This window comes from Narcine bancroftii, chromosome 3 (genome assembly GCF_036971445.1).
Source record: "Narcine bancroftii isolate sNarBan1 chromosome 3, sNarBan1.hap1, whole genome shotgun sequence".
Lineage (NCBI taxonomy): Eukaryota > Metazoa > Chordata > Chondrichthyes > Torpediniformes > Narcinidae > Narcine > Narcine bancroftii.
The window spans coordinates 229347915-229364339 of record NC_091471.1 but is presented as its reverse complement, the minus strand read 5'-3'; the positions used below and the strand labels follow the sequence as shown (position 1 = coordinate 229364339).

The following is a 16425-nucleotide window of genomic DNA, read 5'->3' as shown; positions in this document are numbered from 1 at the left end:
AGAAGGAATCACTGGGAGAGTGTGAAATACGTTCACATTTTTATTGTCATCTTGTAGGAGAGAATTATGTCTCCAGTGGGCTAGAGGAATGGGATGATTGCAGTTGAAGGTCTAATAATAATGGTGCGTCATCAGATAATAAAATACTGGAATAATCCAGGAAAATATCACATGGAATAAGGGCCATACAAAAAGGTATAATCAATCCTAGCGCCTGGAGTTTTGAACCTTGTAAAAGAATGAATACATTTGGGGTTGAGGAATTGCGAAATCTCTGAGACTTAATCAGATAATTCTGTTACATGAAAATCAGAATAAAACCTGGCCATGGCAAATTGGGATGTGGTGTGGTGATTATATCGTTCCAGAACCGGATCCATAACAATGTTATCCATAATAATATTTAGCCCCCGCCGCTCCAAATCACCGCGTGGCTAACTAAGGAAGGAAATCTACCTAATAGTGTGTCAGCAAAGAGGTCGTCAGGGAAGATGGACGCATAATAAATGAACACCAGCACCTATTTCTGGAAAAGCTTATTTGCCACAATGATATATCTCCCATTTCAGTCTCCTCTTTCATGAGATGGAACATATTGGTATAGATAACATTGCCCTTATTCTATTATATCCTAATCTAAGAATATAATCTTCCAAAGCGTGAGCTACGATAGCCCAAATTTAGATGTCTTTAATCCAATATATCAAACTCCATGACTCTTAATTTATACAGCTTTAATTCATTGATAAAACAGATACACATTTTGCATAGCTTCGCATTGACTTTTATAAAGACGATTAACAAAGTATTTACTGTATGATAGAGATACAAATGTAACATAGAGATACTAGCATAAACAAATACAAATGTTTTAAAGTGATACACAAACTATAAAGAGATACAAAAGTTTTAAAACCGATACACAATTCAAAGAAAAAAATTCTTGTTCTCACGTTTCTTTCACATCTCGTCGAATGAAAGAGGAAGCTGTTAGCCTGGGCGGATATTACATCATATTGCATCATCATCACTATGGTAACCGAAAAATCTATTTCTTTTAAAGAGACAGGCACAAACTTTTCGATGAATTAAAAGTACAAGTTTTTAACTTTTACTATCCTGCCATTCGTATTATAATAGAAAATAATGGCTAATATATAATAATCACTATTACAGATGCAAAAAGTAAATAAGGTAAGTATCAGATTAGAAATCAAAACTTTCAGCTTCCTGTGAAAGACCGATTTTAGTAATAGGTTTATTTAAGTAATCTGCCTTGGTTTTAATCTGCACTTGCCAAATGAAACATTTGTTATCTTGAAATGTGTCCTCAAATTCTCATAGCAACCAAACATTTCTTGATGAAGAATCGTTCATGATAATTATAATATATCCACATACAGAACTGCGTTTAGCTTTAGATTACTTTTGTCATTCTTGTAATAATAAAATATATTTTTAATCAATCTTTTCCAAAATAAATTTGCAATAAATTGCGCTCATTTCCATCTGCGACTTGTATAAATATCTTCTTTTTGAAATTGACCAATCTTGTGTTTGCACTTCTTAGTTAATTTTATGACCAACCCTTTAAGGAAAATTGTTGCTTCTCATGTAAACATAGTTACTCAGACGTCATATGTCGTAATATCTGTGCATATTCATTTATATCTCATTCTTCGTAGAACCATGGAGGAGGTGTAAATATCAAAATGATTTCCTCTGAATTTATTTCATTTTATCTTAATCATTTCTTATCGTTTTATATTATTATGTCTTCAAATATAGCCAAATGCTTTCCTTATCCATCATTATGAAAAGCTTGATGTGAAGTAATGCAGTGTTTATCCATTTATATCAATGAATTAAAGCAATTTACAGATGGATGTACAGTGTATTATTTTTTGGAATAAGTAGTTGGGAATATCGTCATTTATGTTTCTGTGAAGATGACATGTTTTGAAATTGAAAATACGAGAGATTGGAAAGTGTCATCTGCACATAATAATTACAATATTTCCACATGCTTTAGAACAATTGTGTTGTTCTTGTAATTACGAAGGATATTCTTTAATCCCTCTTTCCAAAGGAAATCTGCAATAGATTGCACTTGTTTCCATCTGCGTCTTCCATAGGTATCTTCTTTTTGAAATTGACATGTTTTCTCATGTATATGTCGAACAATCAAATCAGAAATTGGAAATTCCTTAGCTAATATAATTGGATCCTTCACTTCTTTTTGCATTATTGATTTTTCCAACCTTCGTTCTACTCTCAATACATAATTCACATGAATATATTTTAGTTTTTAAACACGTTTTTGTAAAATTCAGATTTTACTTCAATTTTGATATCTCGTTATCAAACACTATTTTTGACAAAAAAGAATGATTTCCAATTCAGCTATCATCAACCCATCAACGGTTTCGGATATTCAGGTTCTCTTTCTTGATACAATTTAAAAGATTTTTGACCTAAGAATCCAAGCTACTGCATTTTTCAAATGTATCCATGAAGAATGTTAGCAACTTGATTGAGTGATCAGATAATTTTTATTAGATATTTGAATAGTATATACATTAATTCTTTGGATTTCAGGATCGTCCATTGCAATTTCTTTTAACCCTTCCAGAATTTGAGGTCACACTTCTTGAGATCACAAAAGAAACCGAGGACCAGACACCCACTCTTTTCAGAAACGATTGAAACTTTGTCCTTTTGAAACCATATCAGCTGTATTATCCAGTTTTAACATATCTCCGTTGATTAACATGCAAAACCTTTTCAATTGCATTAAATATGTTAGTGACAAAGGCACGAAATCTTGTTGTTTTGAGAAAGGATATGGTTAACAGCTAGTGATAGTGTAGCTAGATTTTGCAGCATTCTAGCCAGGCAGGCAAGGCAATTCAAAAGGACCAATTAGCACCACGAACAACTATATAGGAATTTACATCGAGCATGTCTGATGAGAGGCTTCCAATTTTATGCAGCAATGGAATTTGTACTTAGTAGTAATAGTATAGGGTAAGAATGTAGAGTGTAAACTTTTAATTGAGCAAAATGCAACTCTGCCCATATTTGAACTAGACAAAAGGAAAGGTTTGAGAACATGAGCTCAGGCTCTCTAACAGCTTTCACTGAGAGAACATCTCTGTGAGACTCTGTGTAGATAATTCACAATTTTGCAGAATAAAAAGTCTGACCAGATGAAAGTTGGGATATAGTCATTTCATAGAGTCCACCAAAAGAACATGAATCTACAGTTTTGTGATTAATGTATTTAAGCACTGATGTTCTATCACTCCAAACCATAGAGTCTGTTAACGCCATCTGTAATTCTCGACTTAACTTAGTGTTCATTTCTCTTGCCAGAGTAGTGGCAGTCAATTCCATTCAAGGTAAATTGACTGGCTTTAATGGAGCCACTCTGAGGAAAAAACCTCTTTTATTACAGATCTCCTTTATCCCTTGATAAAGATCTATTGCTTCTTTTTCTGAAACAACTGAAGGAAGATAATCAACAGCATGGAATTTATTTCTGATTATACTTACAGCTCGAGAACTAAATTGCTAATCATTATCTTCAGCTCATTTCCTGAGTGCGTAATTTGCACAGCTCAGCGACAAGGTTGCCCTAAATAGTTGAACTGTTATTCCATATTCCATCATGTATTATGTCACCATTATGTCACCATAATAATCATAACAAATTATGGTCTTCCAATGGTACTTTTACATGATGGAACATCACTTCAATATCTGCAGCAATTACAATAGGCTCTTCACTAAAACTTTTCAGAACACTTATTTTCTATACAAACAGCTTTCTAGAACAGTTTGATCCTCCTTCCTTTTGTTTGCTTGTTCTTTCCTGTCCTTGTATCTGTCACAGCAGTAATTAAGTTACTTGCTTTTAGTTTATGTTGAGACAACGATCTAGAGTTCTTTACACCTTAAAGAACCATTGAAGCATCCTTAATATTTCAAAATCTGGTACAGTGTAACACTCACATGCCATTCCAAATATTGTACATCATTCTCAAAGCTGGAATCGCTTCTGTGAAGCACTCTGCAGAGATTGGCTGTCATTAGCTCTTTCCATAGGATTGGTCATTGTCATTTGAGTACTAGTTTCTTGCTCGTGTACATTTTATTTTGGGGAGGCATGGCAAGATGGCATAGGAAGAAGACATGAGAAAACACCTCTCCCGACTGAAGTAATCAAAGCCCGTTAGAAAAATGCTTGATAAAATGTTTAAAGTGATACGAAGTTGACTAAACATTGACTACAACAGCAATGAAGAAAATAATAGGACAATAGTGAAGAAAATGACATTTAAACGAGCAGAAAGTGCTGAAGAACTTCGGCCTACCTTCCAGAAGGAGCCTCAAGAGTGGAGTTAAGTGATATGCAAGCCCCAGAGGACTTCTACTGGCAAGTTAAATATAATGCCAGTGCCTACCTTGTGTCCCAATTCACAAGATGGCACCGATGTTCTTAGCATTCCTGGCTTATCAGTCAAGCAGGGCAAACAGCGCTTGCACAGAGACCAACGTGCAGTCACATGCTGGAGACATGCAGTGAGGGGCATGGTAGCATGCATGCATAAGTGTCTGGTGACTTGGCTATGCACAGTGACGCATCTGGCGATGCGGGATGCACATGTGAATGTTGCCAATGGGCCGGATATAAGCGGGGACTCATGGACTTTGGTTGATTGGGCCTGGACTGCCGAGGGATGCAACCTCCACCACACTGACAATCTCGGCCTTGTGTGGGAGGGGGTGGGTCCAGACCCACAGTCAAGAGACCCAGATCCAAGTGACGTCAGGTTAAGGGGAAGAAAAAATTCCTGTCCATCAAGAAGAAGAAGAATAATTACTTCTGGAGGCAGCTAGATTAATGGAAGGTAGGCCTCAAGTTTCAAGAACTATACCTATTGGAGCTGAGACTACAAATCCAGTTTTAATGGACATAGATAAAGAGATGGAAAATTTGGAGTTGCAAGTAAATCAAAGTTTTGCTGCTGCTAATAAACAATTTACTGAAATAAAAGGGAAAATGAATGATATATGTGGTGAAATTTCAGTAGTGTAAATGGTACTTCGTCAGTAAAATTGATGTATATAAATGTTTGAAGGCTGTCTATTATGTGCAGTACAAATTTAAGAAGATTGGAGAAGCAATTTTGCATTGTAATGGTCAGGTGGAACAGTATAAAGAACGAATGGATGACATTGAGGATTCTTTGACGGGCTGGGAAATTCAAAAGGGTGAGTTTTTGAAGAAGATAGATTCATTGGAAAATCAGAGTTGACATAATAATATCAAGATTGTGGGGCTTCCAGAAGATATGGAAGATCCGGAAGGTGTAAAATGTTTTCAGAGGTAGATTCCTGAGGTGTTCAGGATTGAGGCTTTCCCCAATTATTTGGAATTAGATAGAACATACCAAGCAATAATGAGAAAATCTTTTCCAGGTCAACCTCCATGGTCAGTTCTTATTTGATGATTGTGTTATCAGGATTGTAAGATGTTTTGGTGTATTGCTGTATAAAATTCCCGGAAAAAATTTCCTTCTTACAAAAAACACATTTGACTCAATAAGAACATCAAACATTGAAAAGAGACTGAGTTGGGCATGTAATAGTGTCTTTTGTTTTAATTCCAAAGCGAGAGGAGTGGTTATTCTAATACATAAAATGTTACCTTTTACATTGAATTCAGATTTGCAACAGTGGGGAGAGTTCTGGTCATAAATTGTAACATTTTTGCTGTAGCATGGACATTGATATATGTTTATGCACCCAATGTGGATGATGAAGGGTTTGTAATGAAAACATTTTAAATCTGAATCAAGTGAATGAGAATGTTTTGGTGGGAGGTGATTTTAACTGCTGTTTTGATCCGTTATTTGACAAATTTCCAAAAACTTGAAAGAGAATAAAGATGGCTAAGCAATTGTCAACAATTGTGAAGGATTTACATTTGGTTGAGATCTGAAGAATATGTAACCCGACCGAGATAATGTTGTCTTTTTATTCTTCCAGACATGAATTTCTTTCCTATTATAGATTAATTTTTAATATCAACACATGAATACAAGAGTATGATTTTTTTTTCTGATCATTCTTTACTACTAATTTCTTGTAAATGTTCTGAAAATGTAGAAACTACATATTGTTGGAGATTTAATACAAGTTAAAGCAACCTGAATTTACTGAATATATTAGAGGTCACATTATCTGTTATCTTTAGGAGGGGCAGAAAAAGCTTGCACGCACCACCAGCACTCGGCCATGGCAGGAATAAATGCACGCATGCCGATTCCAAGGCTCACCACTCCATAACTATGGACATCGGCCATAGATCTCCAGATATGGTTTGACCTAAAAGGGGAGGCAGGCCTCTTCAGCCCAGTTAAGCAACCTGCATCGGAGAAGGACACTCTGATATAAAACCTACGACCCAAGGACCTCGCTGCCATGTCCCAGCTTGCTTTGGCATGGCACACGAACCATGGGTGTAAAGGGTGAGGCCAGTACTGTGCACACTGCACTCCACCTAAAAGCTCCTTTGCGCAGGCCTGAGGACATGTCCACGTCCTCCCCCTCAAAAGATGCACACAAACTCAAGCTAGCATGCTGGAACATCAGAACCATGATAGACAAGGCTGACAGCCACCGACCTGAATGTCGGTCTGCCCTCATCGCACATGAAGTCCTGAGACTCGACATCGACATAGCCACCTTGCAGATGTAGGCAGCCTCCAAGAACATGGTGCAGGCTACACACTCTACTGGTCTGTCAAGCCTCAGGCTGAATGATGCGTATCTGGTGTTGGCTTCATGGTCAAGAACTCCATTGCCTCCAAACTCGAAAACCTCCCGACAGGCAACTGTGACAAGATCATGTCCAACCGACTCCCCCTTCAAAACAAGCAAAGCATCACTCTCATCAGTGTTTATGCTCCAACCTTTCAGGCGGAACCAACAGAAAAGGACAAGTTCTACACTGATCAGAGCAACCTCATCCAGTGCACCCCTACTGCCAACAAGGTTGTCATCCTTGGCAACTTCAACACTCTCATCGGCAAAGACTCAGAAACCTGGCAAGGAATCCTTGGCAAGCATGGTGTTGGCAAGTGCAATGACAATGGGCGCCTCCTGTTGGAGCTCTGCGCAGAACAGTGGCTCGTCATTACTAACACCCTTTTCCAGCAGAGAGACAGCCTGAAGACTACCTGTATGTATCCCCTATCCAAACACTGGGACCTCCTGGACTACGTTCTGGTTCGAGTAAGAGAAAAACGAGATGTGCTCCACACCAGGGTCATGCCCAGCGCGGAATGCCACACTGACCACCGGGTTGTTCGCTGCAAGCTCAACCTTAACCTTAAGCCAAAGTTCAAGAACAGTTGAGCCCCCAGAAAGAGGTTCAATGTTGGAAACTTGCAGTCAGACTAAGTGAGAGGAAACTTCCAGGCAAACCTCCAAGCAAAGCTCGAGGATGCAAACTGCCTCACGGACACATCTCCTCAAACCCTCTGGGATCAGCTGAAAACGGCCATACCGCAATCCACTGAAGAGGTACTGGGCTTCTCCTCCAGGAAAAACAAGGACTGGTTTGACGAAAACAACCAGGAAATCCAGGAGCTGCCGGCAAAGAAGCGATCTGCTCACCAGGCTCACCTTGCAAATCCTTCCTGGCCAGAGAAAAAATGAGCTTTCCATCTCGCATGCAGCCATCTTCAGCGCAAACTCCAGGAGATCCAAAATGAGTGGTGGACTAGCCTTGCCAAATGAACCCAGCTTAGCGCCAACATTTGTGACTTCATGGGATTTTATGGGACACTAAACGCACTGTACGGCCCCTCACCTCAAGTTCAAAGCCCTTTGCACAGCTTAGACGGCAAAGTACTCCTCAGCAACAAGATCTCCATCCTCAATCGATGGTTAGAACACTTCCAATCTCTTTTCAGTGCAACCACTCAGTCCAAGAATCCGCCCTGCTCCAGCTCCCTCAACAGCCTTTGAGTCTAGACCTGGATGAGGTCCTTATCCAGGAAGAGACATATAAGGCAATTGAACAACTGAAAAGTGGCAAAGCAGCAGCTATGGATGGAATCCCCCCAGAAGTCTGGAAGGCTGGCGGCAAAACTCTGCATGCCAAACTACATGAGCTTTTCATGCTCTGCTGGGACCAAGCAAAGCTGCCTCAGGACCTTTGTGATGCCATCATCATCACCCTGTACAAAAACACAGGCGAGAAATCAGACTGCTCAAACTACAGGGGAATCACGCTGCTCTCCATTGCAGGAAAAATCTTCGCTAGGATTCTCCTTAATAGACTAATACCTAGTGTCGCTGAAAATGTCCTCCCAGAATCACAGTGTGACTTTCGCGCAAACAGAGGAACTACTGACATGGTCCTTGCCCTTAGACAGCTCCAAGAAAAGTGCAGACAACAAAGCAACGGACTCTACATCACCTTTGTTAACCTCACCAAAGTCTTTGACACCGTAAGCAGGAAAGGACCTTGGCAATTACTAGAGCACCTCGGATGCCCCCCCAAGTTCCTCAACATGGTTATCCAACTGCATGAAAACCAACAAGGTCGGGTCAGATACAGCAATGAGCTCTCCAAACCCTTCTCCATATTGACAACGGCGTGAAGCAAGGCTGTGTCCTTTCACCAACCCTCTTTACTATCTTCTTCAGCATGATGCTGAAACAAGCCATGAAAGACCTCAACAATGATGATGCTGTCCAGTACCACACGGATGGCAGTCTCTTCAATCTGAGGCACCTGCAAGCTCACACCAAGACACAAGAGCAACTTACCCATGAACTACTCTTTGCAGACGATGCCGCTTTAGTTGCCCATTCAGACCCAGCTCTCCAGTGCATGATGCCCTGTTTTGCGGAAACTGCCAAAATGTTTGGCCTGGAAGTCAGCCTGAATAAAACTGAGGTCCTCCATCAGCCAGCTCCCCACCATGACTACCAGCCCACCCACATCTCCATCGGGCACACTGAACTCAAAACAGTCAACCAGTTTACCTATCTCGGCTGCACCATTTCATCTGATGCAAGGATCGACAACGAGATAGACAACAGACTCGCCAAGGCAAATAGCACATTTGGAAGACTACAAAAAAGAGTCTGAAAAAAACAACCACCTGAAGAAACACACAAAGATCAGCGTGTACAGAGCTGTTGTCATACCCACGCTCCTGTTCAGCTCTGAATCATGGGTCCTCTACTGGCATCACCTATGGCTCCTAGAACGCTTCCATCAGTGCTGTCTCCGCTCCATCAACAACATTCATTGGAGTGACCTCATCATCAACATCGAAGTACTCGAGCTGGAAGAGTCTGCAAGCATCGAATCCACACTGCTGAAGACCAAACTATGCTGGGTGGGTCACATCTCCAGAATGGAGTACCATCATCTTCCAAAGATCGTATTATATGGCGAGCTCTCCACTGGCCACCGAGACAGAAGTGCACCAAAGAAGAGGTGCAAGGACTGCTTAAAGAAATCTCTTGGTGCCTGTCACATTGACCACTACCAGTGGGCTGATAGCGCCTCCAACCATGCATCTTGGTGCCTCACAGTTCGGTGGGCAGCAACCTCCTTTGACAAAGACTGCAGAGCCCACCTCACTGACAAAAGACAAAGGAGGAAAAACTCAACAAATTTTCCCTTGCAACCGCTGCAACCGTGCCTGCCTGTCCTGCATCGGACTTGTCAGTCACCAACGAGCCTGTGGCAGACGTGGACATACCCCTCCATAAATCTTCATCCACAAAGCAAAGCCAAAGAAAGATGAAGAAGAAGAAACTTTTTTTTAAAAGAGATAAATGAGAATTCAGTACAAAGTAAATTTATTTTTTGGGCTGTGGCAGTTGAAGACAGAACAAATTTCGAGGACAATAAATATAGTTAGAGAGGGCTTTGTTATTACCTACAAACCCCAGAGGATTAATGTAGAATTTTGTTTGTTTTATGAGGACTTGTATACTTCTGGGATGGTGCAGGATAACGACAGAATTGAATCATTTTTGTCAGAGTTAAACTTACTGTTATTGGAAGAAAAAATAAAAGAAAAATTTGTATAATCTCTTTGCAGATTTCGAAAGTAAAGAAGCTTTACAGCCTATACCTAATGGGAAATTACCAGGTGAAGACAGATTTACCTCAGAGTTTTATGAAGTATTTTATGATTTATTGCTACCAGTATTTATAGATGTTTTGAAACAAGCTACATATATGGTTTATTTCCAGAGTCTTTTTCTAAGCCACTAATTACTGTCATTCAGAAAAAAAGATAGAGACCATTAAAAGATGGTTGATATATACCTATTTCCTTATTGAATGTAGACTAAAATTGTGGCTAAGGTGCAGCTAATAGATTAGCTAATTTTTTGCATCAGTTGATCATGTAGATCAGGCTGGATTTATAAAGAATAGATATTCTGCTGATAATATTGTTAAATTTATAGTGTTTCTAGATAGCAACCTAATCAACCAATCATAGTAGCTTTAAATGCTGAAAACGCTTTTGATAGACTGGAATGTTTTTTTTTAATTTAAAGTTTTAGATCAATTTAAGATGGTGGCAATCTTTATTGATTAGGTTAAGGCTTTATATATAAATTCATCTGCCAGGTGCATGACAAACAGCCAAATATCACCTTCATCTATGTTAAATAGATCGACAAGACAAGGATGCCCGTTATCACAAGCCTTATTGGCGTTGGTAATACAGGTACACAAACCTTTATCTGGTATCTTTAGGGCACAGTGTGGTCCAAACTTCGGATTTTTCCAGATTTCGTAAAGCCATATTTAAGCCCACCCGAATTGAGCTGCTGAATACACCCTCACCCTTTCCATTCATGCTGCCATCTCCCCCCTCCCACCAGACTTGCACTGCCATCTCTTGCCCGCCTAACTCGCGCTGGCAGTCTTTTGCCTGCCTGACTTGTACTGCTGGTCTGCCCACCTCACCCACCTAACTCATGCTGCCGGACTCCCCTCCTTGCCTGCCCGACTCATAATACCATTCTCTCCTCCCACTCACCCAACTCACTCTGCCATCTCTCACTCTCCACTTAACAGATTTTAGATATCTGAAAAAAGGGTTGTGTACCTGTAGAACCAAGCGATTAGACAAAATGTTAATATTAATGGGCTTAAAGTATGTCCAAAGGAAAATAAAATTAATCTATTTGCAGATGATGTTTTAATATAGTTAATCAAGCCTAAGGAATCATTGGGTTATTTATAAAAGCAATTGGAGGAATATGAGGAAATGCAGGTTATAAAGTTAATTGGGATAATAGTGAAATATTACTGGTAGCAGATGATGAGTATTTAGATTGTAAGCAGATGACACAATTTCGATGGTCAAATACGATGAAATATTTGAGAATAGTTTTGATGCTAATTATCAATATTTATTAAATAAAATTAAATTTGATTTAAACAGATGGAAAGACTTACTGTTGACATTATTGACTTACCAGTAACTTTATTGGGTCGAGTCAATTGTATCAAAATATATATTGTTCCTCGTATACAATATCATTTTCAGTCCATTCCATTGAGCTTCCAAACTATTTTTAAAAAGAATTAAATGCATCAGTTCAAGTATTTTTATGGAAAGGTTAATAATCAATAGTATAATTACAAATGTTGACATGGAAATACGCTCGAGGAGGACTTCAACGACCACATTATAAGAAGTATTATACAGGAGCTCAGTTAAAATTTATTATTAGGATATTTGATAAGGATCAACCTCGCAGTTGTGCTAAGGTTGAATTGGTCTAGATTTCAGAACAAAATCTAGAACAATTCATTTATAAACGGAATACATATCTTTTACAAAAATATGATTTACATATATTAAATCATTTGATGGATACGAGGTCTACCAGGGTCCAAATTATTGGAATTAAAAGTAGAAATTCTGTTTCTACTCCAATATGTCAGAATAAATTATTTTCTTCCTTGGTGAATAATCATTATCTGAGATTTTGTGGACAGAAGGGTATCAGATTAATGGGAGATTTTTATGAAGAAGGATCGTTTCTATCATCTAATAGATTAAAGACAAAATTTGGGATTACATCAAATTCATTGCATATTATCAATTATCAAATATGTACTTGATTATTAGATAATTTAGGGCGTGAATTAAAATTAACTAAAAGATCTAAGTTTGGACGTTTATTAACTGATGGAGTTAAAAAGGTTTTATTTCAGAAATGTATGATTTATTGCAGAAGAAGAAGACTAAACCTGATTTGGATTAAACAAAAATTAAATGGGAAAATTATTGATCAAATCCAATATCTCAGGAGGAGTGGAGGACAATGTGTGAAGACAGTATGACAAGATTAATTAATGTGAGATATAGTTTGGTTCATTTTAACTTTTTACACCAATTGTACTTAACTTCAGAGAAGATAAAATGACATCGATTTAGTTCTTCAGATTTATGTTTTAGATGTGGAAAAGAAATAGGTTTTTTTGCATTCAGTTTGGCTTTGTGAAAATGTAAAGCCATTTTGGTACAGAATTATGGAGCGTTTTGGAAAGTTTGTTCAAATTCAAACTAACATTTGATCCGTTTTTATTTTTATTGGGATATACCACAACGTTGACCTTGCGTTTAAAATTAGACAAATTTCATATGGCATTTGTACGGTTAGGTTTAACAGTTGCTAGGAAATATATGGTGATTAAATGGAAGCATGATATTGAATTAAATATTCCAAGGTGACATACTATATTGGGAATTTGCATTCCTTTGGAAAGATAACTTGTAATTTGTATAATAATTATTCTTTCATTATTAAAATATAGAATCCATGTTTGAAAATTGTAGGTTTGGAAATATGATGTTTGCTGCTTGGGATTGGCACCATTCTCGGCATTAAAAAAACCAACAAATATGTACTTTAGCTAAATTTATTATTATTCTATTTTTTGGTAGATTGGTGGTGGGGGGGGGGGAGTTGGGAGGGAGGGAATGACAGGGGAGAGGGAGTATATAGGGAAAAATTGTATTATTGCTATAATTTACTCAATATTTAGTATTTTAAATTTTGTTCAATAAATAAAGTTATAAAAATATAAAGGAAAGTTGAAATTTAAACAAAAGAATATGTTTTTTTCCTTGTGGCTGCGGTACCCACGACTCTGGTGGAAGGTTAGGTGCTCGCCCTTTGGGTACGTCACTTTGAGTAACAAATCTAGCTGAAGCCTGAGATAATTCTTTCACTTTGGCCATATTCATATCCCGTTCGTCCTCAAGTTCTAGTGTTTTTAATTTTCTACATCCAATAATCTATTTTGTTCTTCATTAGACTTTTGTAACTTTAGTTGCTGAATCTTGATTTCAGCTTCTGACCTTAGTTGCAAATGCTTTTTTCAAAAAACGTTATTTATTTGAGAATCTCTAATCTATATCATAATAAAAAGTACAGTCTATAACATCATTTATATATATATATATAAATTAAAACAATTATTAAGAAAGAAATAATAAAAAAAATTAAAATAAAAGCAAATTAAATCCCCACCCACCCTCCCCACCTATCAGACAGCTCTCTTAAGGAGATCCAAAGAGATTTGAACAAAAACTATCAGTCTTCTCGTTCCAAATACATCTAAATGCACATATTCCAAATATGGTAGCCACTTATTAACAAAAAAGAATAAATATCATGCAAAATATATGTAATTTTTTTCCATAACTATACAAGCTTTCAATTCGTTATGTCATTGCATTATATTAATCACCACATTATCTTTCCAAGTGGTTGCTACACATTTTCAACCTATGACAATGCTAGATATACAAACACAATTTGAAATTTATCCAATCCTGATCCCCTTAAAGGAATCATATAACTCAGTAAAACAATAGATGGATCTAATGGTAACTTAAAATTATACACTTTTTCCAAAATTAATTTGACATCTTCCCAAAACATACACATACATACAGGACCAAACACCATGTAAAAAAGTTCCCACACACGTACCACATTGAAAACAGGAATCCAAATGACTAAAACCATATTTTTTCAATTTCTCAGGAGTTAAATATAACTGATGTAAAAGAATTATAATACCGTGCATTCGTCAATTTAGTAACAGTGTCATAATACATATCCGCCCAATATTCTTCCAGAAAAACAAAAGTTAAGTGACTTTCCAATTTAAAGGTAGATTTCTCCCATTCCTGCTTATCCATATTATCATGTAATACTTGATACATTACAGAAATATAGTATAAAAGAAATCAAAGACTCGAATTCCAACAATACAGCTAAAATAATTTCTCTACCATATATATTTTTCACCTAAAATCGAAGTTGATAATAGACAAATAAAGAATTTTCAGCAACATCAAAATGTTCTTTCAATTCATTAAAAGAAAGGAACTGTCTTTCTACAAAGCAATCCTGTAATTTTTATTTATCCTTAGAATCCCAACTCTTTAAATGACTATAAAATATTGAAAAAGGAATAAGCTGATGATTATATAATGGTGTTAAAATGGACAATTTACCTTTTGATCCTATAGTCTTATTTTCTTTTGTCCATAACATCAATAAATGTTTTAATATCGGCATATTATACTTCCATAACAAATTTACATTCCTCCAAAATATAAATTGACACACTGCAATTTCAGAAATACATGCCATCTCAACTTTAGCCCAACTTGAGGCCGATCCAAATACATCAAAGCACTAATGATTTTGAACTGGGCTGCTTCATAATAGTTCTGTAAATGAGCTAATTGTAACCCACCTAATGCATACTTCCAAATAAGTTTACTTAATGCTATCCGTGGTAATTTACTTTTCCATAAAACTTTCCTAGTGACTTTATTTAAGTCCTGAAAAAGTTTTTTTTTTGTAAGAAAGCATGGTATTGATTGAAACAAGTATTGAATACAAGGAAAAATGTTCATCTTAATGCAATTAACCGAATGAATTAGAGTTATTGGAAGGTCCTTCCACTTAATTAAATCTGCTTTGATATTTTTAAATAATGGAGCATAATTTAAGTTATATAAAGATTGATACTCAGTGTTCACAAGTATTCCTAAATATTTAATTTTATCCGACCATTTCAAGTTGATAATGTTTTTATACACTGAATAATCTCCTTCATCGACAAGTAGAATTTCACTTTTATCTGAATTAACTTTATATCCAGACAATATTCCATACTATTCTTTCTTCTTTTTCTTTCTTCTTTGGCTTGGCTTCGCGGATGAAGATTTATGGAGGGGGTAAAAAGTCCACGTCAGCTGCAGGCTCGTTTGTGGCTGACAAGTCTGATGCGGGACAGGCAGACACGATTGCAGCGGTTGCAGGGGAAAATTGGTTGGTTGGGGTTGGGTGTTGGGTTTTTCCTCCTTTGCCTTTTGTCAGTGAGGTGGGCTCTGCGGTGCCATAAATGTGCCAATGATTGTTCTGGGTTTGTTGAATATATCAAAACGTCGTCTGCAAACAAATTAATCTTATACTCTTCATCCATAACTCTCATCTCTCGTATCTGTTCATTCCACCTTATTAATTGAGCGAACAGTTCAATAGCTATTGCAAACAGGGCTGGCAACGTGTCAATTTAAACGATGGTGAAACTTGACCATTTGTCACCACCCTAGCAGACAGGTTTGTCTATAAAGCTTTAACCAACCAATAAAAGAGGCCACATTTAAACATCTCCAAAACTTGAAATAAAAAATCCCATTAGATACTGTCAAAATCCTTTTCCACATCAAGAGCAAACACCATTGGATGGTTGGATGCATTGACCTAACTAATTCATCGAAAAATATTATCTGAAGCATGTCTATTTTTAATAAAACCTGTTTGGTCTACATATATCAATTTATGCAAATATTTAGCAAGTCGATTTGCTAAAATTTTGGCTATTATTTTATAATCCACATTCAGTAAAATAATACGTTTTTATGGATCTCAATCTTTCCTTGGAATTAAAGTAATTAGAGCACTAGAAGAAGATTTTGGTGACTCATTATGTTCATTTACTTGTTGTAATATCTCCCCAAACACCGAAGATATTCGTAAAAAACTTTATAAAATTCCAGCGAAAACCATCATCACCTGGTGACTTGCCATTAGGCATTTCCACAAATTTCAAAATCTATAAACGGAACTTCCAAATCTATAATATTCTCTTCTTCTAATGCTGAAAACGTTAGTGTTGACAAAAATGATTCTATAGACCCATTGTCCTGACTCCCCTCAGAGGTATATAATTTTTATAAAATGAATAAAACTGGTCATTAATTTCCTGAGCTTTTAAGGTAACTGTTGAATTCTTTTTAAAAGCATTAATAATCCATGAAGCCTGTTTCT

General features: G+C 37.0%; 1 protein-coding gene and 1 long non-coding RNA gene across 2 annotated transcripts in view; one reads left to right on the top strand and one right to left on the bottom strand.

Annotated features, from left to right (window-relative positions):
* Positions 1–933: 933 nt before the first annotated feature.
* LOC138756402 (probable G-protein coupled receptor 139) overlaps positions 934–16425 on the bottom strand; it is a 122913-nt gene continuing 107421 nt past the window's right edge. The window contains exons 3-4 of the transcript XR_011353050.1: positions 11536–11628; positions 934–1054 (exon numbers count right to left, since the gene is read on the bottom strand). The gene's annotated coding sequence lies outside the window, so the exon portion shown is untranslated. The remainder of the gene's footprint in view (positions 1055–11535; positions 11629–16425) is intronic.
* The window catches only part of LOC138756403 (uncharacterized), a 30873-nt gene continuing 15494 nt past the window's right edge, over positions 1047–16425 (top strand). Inside the window, exons 1-3 of the long non-coding RNA XR_011353052.1 lie at positions 1047–1194; positions 10140–10190; positions 12301–12423. This is a non-coding gene — a long non-coding RNA (uncharacterized lncRNA). The remainder of the gene's footprint in view (positions 1195–10139; positions 10191–12300; positions 12424–16425) is intronic.